We start from the raw sequence: 8,194 nt of genomic DNA, 5'->3' as shown, positions 1-8,194 counted from the left end.
ACAAATGGTTATGAGCCACCTTGTGGTTGTTGGGAATTGAACTCTGGATCTCAGGAAGAGCAGGCGGTGCTCTTAACCTCTGAGCCATCTCTCTGGCCTTTAATTTTACATTCTTAATCTTATTTGAAAGCAGTAATAATTTTTAATATTTGAAGGAAGGGCAGAGTATCTAAGGAAGAGGTCTGGACTATTTATTTTCATTTTAGGTTCTTTTTTTTTTTTTTGAACAAAGGGACTTTATTAAACTGCCAGAATCACAATAGGTCTTAAGAATTAGCATTGGGGCCCTTCTTCTTGCCAAAGGTGGGCACAATGTTGACAAAGCGAGGGTTGTACTGCATCCGTTGCTTGGCCCGGCCTGTCTTCTTCTCCTCTTTGGCTACTTTGGGAGTTTGACCTCTCACTTTTCCAGCATGGGCCAGGGAACCATGAACTTTACCTCCCAGCATGCGGCCAGCTACTTCCAAGGTGGTCAGAGCTTCCACACCACACTGGCCTAGGGTGGCCTCATCCTCCAGCAGTGAGCCAGCCAGAGCAGGACTTGATCCTTCGGGGCAATGCCTTCCAGTGAGGTCACATGAGCTTTGATCTGGGCGACCGTTTCTTGGCCGGTCACCTCAAGGGTGTGTAGTTCCTGGGTGTGTATGAAGAGCTGTGTGTTGGCGACTAACCCCGCGCACACCGAGGCTGCTGCCGCGAAGATGGAGTCAAGAAAGAGCCATTTTAGATTCTTAAAATACTAAGCAATCAGGATTACAATCATTGTAGATTTAAAAACACGTACACTTAATGAAGATACGCTTTTAAAATGCAAGATGGGCTGGATGGTGGCATGCCTTTAATCCCAGCACTTGGGAGGCAGAGGCAGGTGGATCTCTGTGAGTTCGAGGTTGACCTGGTCTACAGAACTAGTTCCAGGATAGTTAGGGCTGTTACACAGAGAAATCTTGTCTTGAACTCCCCCCCCCCAAAAAAATGCAAGTTGTGTATGGTGGCTCACATTCAGGAGGCTGATGCAAAAAGATTTTTAAGAGTTTGTGGGCAGCCTGGTCTACACAGTGGATTCCAGACAAACTATAACATCAGACCCTGACCCAAACAGACAAACAAACAAACAAACCATAAAACATTTAGATTTAGGTTTTGACTATAAGCCTAAATAATGACTATACTAATCGCCACTGAGCAGGGGTGTTATACAGAATATCCATCCAACCCCATCTCTACCCTTACCCCATCTTAGCTTTCAGTACTTCCCACACCATCCCTGTGGCATTACCGTTACAGTGGAAATTGTCCCTGTATCTCCAAAGCATGCTGATCTAGATAGACCGTCTCAGAGGAGATGGGCTGCCACTGAAGTAATGTAACTGTCAGCCCTGAGAGTGAGTTGTCAAGAAAAGATTTGACTACAGGATGCAGAATCGCTGCCCAAAAGAACTGGTGCAGAATGAGAAGAGAGCTGCATACTATTATTTCCAGTCATCCCCCAGTCCCATTTCTCCCCACGCTCCTCCATCCTCCCCCTCTTCTCCCGGCACGGGGCCAAGTCCACAGGCGCCTCTCGGATCTCTGGGGGAAGCAGCACGGGCTATGCGTTCATTTCCCACCTTTCATTTGCAGCAGGCTGCCTCCGGTTGTTGGGCACCCACCGCCTAATTTACCCAATCGAGCTCTGGGTTCCCGTGGAAAACAGTCCAGGCTTTGCAGCCATCCATCAGTATTCTCTTCAGTCCCCCGACAGCTGCTCACTCTGGGCTGGCTCAACCTGCGCTGACCCCATCTTCGCACACAGAGCCGAGGAGGAGCTGGGAAAAATTAGTTATATTAGCGACTCCCCGAAACACTCCGTTTACTTGTGATATGACAAATATTTCAGCCATTAGGATCTCTCTGTCTCTTATCATCTTAAATGCACTCACTTACATTCCAAATCACTACTTAATTTAAAAGCCTATCTGTTGAGATTGTGACAGGCCTAGAGAAAGGGAGAGACAGACACTCACTCGGCTCTGGCTGGAATAGAATGAGGCTAGGGCGTTTGATTGAATCTTTCTCTCTGAGACGTATGCTCAGTCAGGTACAATGTAAACACTTAGGAGGCAAGAGACTTAAAGGGCACCCTACACAGCAAAGATTGACACGCTCTGCTTTGAAGTGGTCAAGCGTCGTGGTGACCTCCGGCAATGGCTTTATTGCTGGCGTTCCCCTGTTCCCTGACCCCCTGCCCCCGCCCCATGCAGTGACTCATTCAGGGACTGTTCACTGAATCCTTGACAGATGCTAGACAGCATGATAGATTCTGAGGGTGCAGGATTGAGGGAGCCATGTGGCCATTCTTTTTATTTATTTTTTAAAAAACGTCTTTTCTCATTTTACACACCATTCCCAGTTCCCACTCCCTCCCCTCCTCCTGTTCCCACCCTCATCCATTCCTTAGAGAGGGTAAGGTTTCCCTTGGGGAGTCAACAAAGTCTAGCACATTGCTTTGAGGCGGGACCAAGGCCCTCCCCACTATATCTAGGCTGAGCAAGGTATCCCTCCAAAGAGAGTGGGTTCCAAAAAACCAGTACAGGCAGGATAAATCCTGGTTCCACTGCCAGTGGCCCCACAGTCCGCCCCAGTCATACAACTATCACCTAGCCATGTGGTCTTTTTTTTTTTTTTTTAAAAAAAGGGTTTATTTATTCATTATGCATACAGTGTCCTGCCCAGAAGAGGGCACCAGATCTCATTACAGATGGTTGTGAGCCACCATGTGGTTGCTGGGAATTGAACTCGGGACCTCTGAAAGAGCAGCTAGTGAGGAGAGTAGTCTCTTCTTCTCTCTGCCTACTCCCCTACCCCATTTTACCATATAGCACAAGCTGGTTTAGCCTTGTAATCCTCCTGCCTCAACTTCCTGAATGCTGGCATTGTACCTGCATGCCAACATATTTGGCTTGCTTGATTCTAGTTCATAGTATTATACACTACATGGTACTGTTGGTCTTGGAACTTGCAAGTAAGAAATTCCTAAAATAGACCACATCCTGTAGACATGTGTGTTGTGTGGACGAGCCATGAATGAACTGTTATCAACGATAGAACTCCCTTGGGAATGAGACTGAAAAATGGACAGAACTCAGCACACTTGCCATCACTGCTCTCCAGCTACCACGCAGATGGCAATCTCATTAATTAAAGCATTTTTACCCATTCCATTTATTTATTTATTTATTTAGTGTGTGTGTGTGTGTGTGTGTGTGTGTGTGTGTGTTTTTCCCCCGAGACAGAGTTTCTCTGTGGCTTTGGAGCCTGTCCTGGAACTAGCTCTTATAGACCAGGCTGGCCTCAAACTCACAGAGATCCACCTGCCTCTGTCTCCCTGAGTGTTGGGATTAAAGGTGTGCACCACCACCACCCAACTGCTTATTCCTTCTTAACTTTACTCTCTGTTTTTGCTCAATTATCTCTCTGTCTTTTTGTCTGTCTGTGTCTGTGAGTGTGAGTGTGTGTGTGTGTGTGTGTGTGTGTGTATGTGTGTGTGTATGTAGGGGGTGTCTGTTCCACAGCCTGTGTCCGGGGGTCAGGGGATCACTTTGTGGAGTCAGTTCTCTCCTACCTTTTATGTGGGATCTGGACATTGAACTCAGATTGTCTGATTTGTGTGGCAGGCATCTATATCTGCAGAGCATCCCTCTGGCCCTGGTGGTGTTTGTGAGTGTGTGTTTGCAGATGCACGTAAAAATGTCTGAAAGTACCAGTGGAGGTTTCTATTAGTGAGGGTTCTCCAGAGTAACAAACAGCTTACAAGTGAGTCTCTCTCTCTGTCTCTCTCTGTCTCTCTCTCTGTCTCTCTGTCTCTGTCTGTCTCTCTGTCTCTCTCTGTCTCTCTCTGTCTCTGTCTCTCTCTCTCTCTCTCTCTCTCTCTATATATATATATATATATATATATATATATATATATATATATATATGGATCACAGCCTGTAAATTTTCCAGTTAATCCAACAATGGCTGCCTAGGAACAGAAAGGCCAAGAATTCAGTAGTTATTCAGTCCATTAGGCTGACGCCTCAGCTGGTCTTCAGAATCCGCTGGAATCCTGAGGAAGCAGGCATTAATGTCAGTGAAGGAATGGACTTGCTAGTGAAAGTGCAGGCAGGCAGGCAAAGATCAAAAGCTTCCTTCTTCCATGTCCTTATGTAGGCTGCCCGCAGAAGGTGTGGCCCAGATTAGAGGTGTGTCTTCCCACCTCAATGATCCAGATTAGAAGTGGGTCTTCCCATTTCAAATGGTTTAATAAGCAAAGATCCCTTACAGGTAAGCCCAACCATTTTTGGGTTTTAGTTAATTTCAGATATAGTCAAGCTGGCAACCAAAACAGCTATCACAAACCGATATTGAATATCTTTCTCAATTGCTCTTCACCTTATATGGAGGCAGGGTCTCTTGTTGAATCTGGAGCTCAACTTTCTCTAGAAGATTTGCTCTGTGCCACTGTCCTCTGGGATCACTGGTGGACTGAAGGCTGATTCTGAGGATCTGATCTCTGAACCCCACACCTTGCCTTTCCCTATGTCTGCTTTAACCAGGACTCTCCCCTTTGGTGAATATGGACAACTCTTGTTGGCTTTGGCATTTTTCAGTAGCATTAAAGGGAAGCAAGGAAGGAGAAATAATTTTCTGTTTTTAAACATGACTTCATTAATTAGCTAATTTGTGAGACATTGTAATGACACATAATTAAGACATCAGAGAAAGGGGGACACTAAATTAATGTATTTATTACCTTAAACTCTTCTGATTTCGTCTTCCTCTTTACCAATACCTTACTGACTTTTGCCCGGTACCCCTCCCCTCTGCTCTCTCAAACTTTTCATTCCTTTCCCTTTTGCAGTACCAAGGATTGCACATGCCATGCAAATGTTTTACCACTGAGCCATCTTCCTAAGATCCTTTTCTACGTTTTATTCTGAGATGCAGCCTCACTAAGATGCCAGAATTGGCAACGAACTCCTTATATATCCCAGACTGCCTTGGAACTTGTCATCCTTCTGCCTCAGCCTCTTGAGTAACTGGGATTAAAGAACTGAGTCTTTAGGCAGGCCTCATCTCAAATTTTTAGGAGACTGGGTATTGTGGTTACCTGTAGCTAGTGCGTAAGATTTAAGAGAGTTCCAAATCCTTCAGGGAAGCTCAAGGTGCTGAGGACGCTACAGCCCAGCTCCTCCCACAGCCCAGCTCCTCCCACGGCCCAGCCCCTCCCATGTCCTAGTACCTCTTGCAACCCAGCCCTTCCCTCAGTGCAGGCTGTCTTTCCAAAAAGAAAAAGGAAGTTAGGGATAACGTCTCAAGATCTGAACTTTGATTTTTTTTTTCATATTGGAGTTCACTGGAGAGCCAGATGGAATGAATATCCCACCTTCCCTCCTCAGCTTTCTGACTGTTGGATTAATTTTTTTTTAAAGGATTGCTTACCATTTTTTTTTTTGCTTGTGTTTTTGTTTTACATAGAAAACACTAGTTTCTGACACCAGTATGACTACATTGTAGAATTACTCTAAAGAACATGAAATCCCTTTAAATATCATACAATAATTTGACTATTTGTCTCCCCAATGAGACTTAACCTTGGTTTTTGCCACTTTGTCTTTAGCATGTATTGCTCTAACTGGATGCGGTGGTGTCACTTTTAAGTCCTGCACCCTGAAACCAGAGAATCTCCAGCTGGCGGTCAGGCTGTGCTGCAGGGCAAAGCCCTGTGTGAAAAGACGGTAACAGGAAGAAGCCTGTATTCTACTCCTGTAGTCGGAAGTCACTTGAAATAATTGTTTTCTCAGCAGAATACACATCAAATTGACACTTTGTCTTTTTTATTAATTTGTAATGTTATATATATTGTGGTCAATCCGGTAGATAGAAAGGAGCACCTTAGTACAGTCTGATTTTGATCTCTCTTATTTTCCGTGTTTTCGCAGTCCTGGGGATTTTGAACAAAGGCTCCTGGGCACCTGAGCAAGTGCTTGACTGATGATTACATCATATTGCGTTTAAATGTGATTAAATGTAATTTTGAAACAGGAGGAGGAAGAGCTCTTCTCTCTGCCCCTGAGTAGCTGGGATTACAGCGTGCATCACCACACTCAGCTTCCTGTTGTTCCTGTTATTAGTGACACATGCGGTGTATCTCTTCACGTCGTTCCGGCCTGCGCATGAACCTTTAACTACATTGATTCATAACAATACCTAATTTCACGCTAACCCACGAAGTAGCGGATCGGTATCACAACACCCCATCAAAGATGAGAATATAGTGTGAGGCCCTAATGCAAACTCCATTTTAAAGAAGGGGCTTCATCTTAAGCCATATAATGAACCGGGGTGCGGGGGGAGGGGATCTCAGTTCCAGAAATGTGCTGTCAGAGCAGAAGTTTGACCAGACACCCTAAAAATGGCCAACCAGGAAGATAGGAAGCAGGGCCATAAAGTTTAATGAGGTTCAGATGTCTCTGTTCTTGAAGATACCTCATCAGTTATTAATGGCTATTTGTTAGTTTCCTGTTCCCCAAAACTGACCAATGGTTTCAGAAACTACCTTAACCTATATACTCCTTACCCAATCCCAAGACGACAGGACTCAACCCCCCCCCCCTTAAGGCGTTTTCCCTTTAAATGTTTGCCCTTCCACGGGTTGGGGGGGGCGCACTTCCCTCACCGCTTGGTTGGCATGGTGGAGGTGTTTACATATCATTAAAAACCCTCATGTAATTTGCACTGGAAATCCGGCTCTGTGAATTTGTTTGGGGATCAGAAACTTGGGCATAACAATAGCAGATTGGGGGGCTGGAGAGATGGCTCAGAGGATAAGAGCACTGGCTGCTCTTCCAGAGGTCCTGAGTTCAATTCCCAGCAACCACATGGTGGCTCACAACCATCTGTACTGAGATCTGGCACCCTCCTCTGGCATGCGGGCAGAATGTTGTATACATAATAAATAAATAAATCTTAAAAAAAAACAATAGCAGATTGGAAAGGTGAAGTAATTTGTCCAACATTGCACAACTAGCAACTAATAATGTGTATGGCCGAAGTCAAGCTACCTGATGGTGGGCTGTGTGAATTCTCCAGGGTTCTATTGTCAGGATGCAACTTGAACCTTCTGTGTTTTGAATTTAGAGAGCCGCTGGTGCACAGGTTCACATCTCTGAGTTCAGATTGCTTCAGAAGGTACAGTCATGATTGGGGCTAGACTAACTAACGGCAAGGCTGTCTGTGCAAAGAACAGTATAGGACCGAATATGTCACCTAGCAGCACCCAGCCCACTGGGACATTTTGAATCTCAGTGTCAGGACGTTGTTGGGTGAGAGAGCTGCAACCTATTTAATTCTGTTAGAGAATCAGTGAGGTGCTTGATGAAGCCATTAACTGGGGTTCGTGTCTCCATTCTATTTATGAGACGCCAGGAGGGCGGATGCTGATGGAAATGTATTGATTTCTTTTCCTGCCTTTACCGAATGGGTCAAAAACATGGTGTAACGCTGCAGGATCCAATTAAAATCACCTGTTAGCTTACAAAGGTTGGCCCTCTCCTCCCGCCCCTTCCTCCCCCATTTAAAAAGGGTTTAAAAGATTTTCATTTAATTGATTTGCTGTAAAATGCCCTTTACAATTACCCAGATAAACTAGGCGTCACCTGTGGAGTAAGAGCCAATTTGAGCTGTTTATCAAGACTTCGCCTCTGGCCACTTCTCACCCTGGGATCTTGAGTCTCCGTATTGATAGCCTGCATCTGTTAACATTGGGTGTTTTCAGAGGGCTGCAGAAAGCTTTTAGGGAGATGGGGACGGTGGGGCTGCATCTTGGAGCAGGTGAAGGAAACATGATGGCTTTGCCCCCCTTTCCTTTTCGGTGGTTGTTGTTTGAATTAAGAACACTTTATTGTTCGGAGAATAAGCTAAGGAAATCGGTCCTGGACCCATATGCCTGAAAGTAATCAGAGTTGGTGCATTTAGCAACCAGAGAGTGGCCGTCAGGAAATGGTGATTTGGGTGAATGGATAAATCCGAGTAAACAATGTATACAGTTTTCTCTTGGTTTCATGGGCAGCTGTTGTTCATGTGCAAAGTTACAAGAGTCTCGCGAGGGCTGTTCCAGAAGTGACATTGGTATTCTTTTTGTTGATGGGGGAACTGGAAGACACCGGGAGAC

At 45.2% G+C, this 8,194-nt stretch overlaps 1 pseudogene; it reads right to left on the bottom strand.

The window, feature by feature from the left end:
- Positions 1-266: 266 nt before the first annotated feature.
- LOC142846770 (ubiquitin-like FUBI-ribosomal protein eS30 fusion protein pseudogene) lies at positions 267-1,783 on the bottom strand (annotated as a pseudogene).
- Positions 1,784-8,194: the final 6,411 nt, after the last annotated feature.

Source organism: Microtus pennsylvanicus, chromosome 3, assembly GCF_037038515.1.
Source record: "Microtus pennsylvanicus isolate mMicPen1 chromosome 3, mMicPen1.hap1, whole genome shotgun sequence".
Lineage (NCBI taxonomy): Eukaryota > Metazoa > Chordata > Mammalia > Rodentia > Cricetidae > Microtus > Microtus pennsylvanicus.
The sequence above is the reverse complement of the archived record's forward strand: the minus strand, read 5'-3'. Positions and strand labels throughout refer to the sequence as shown.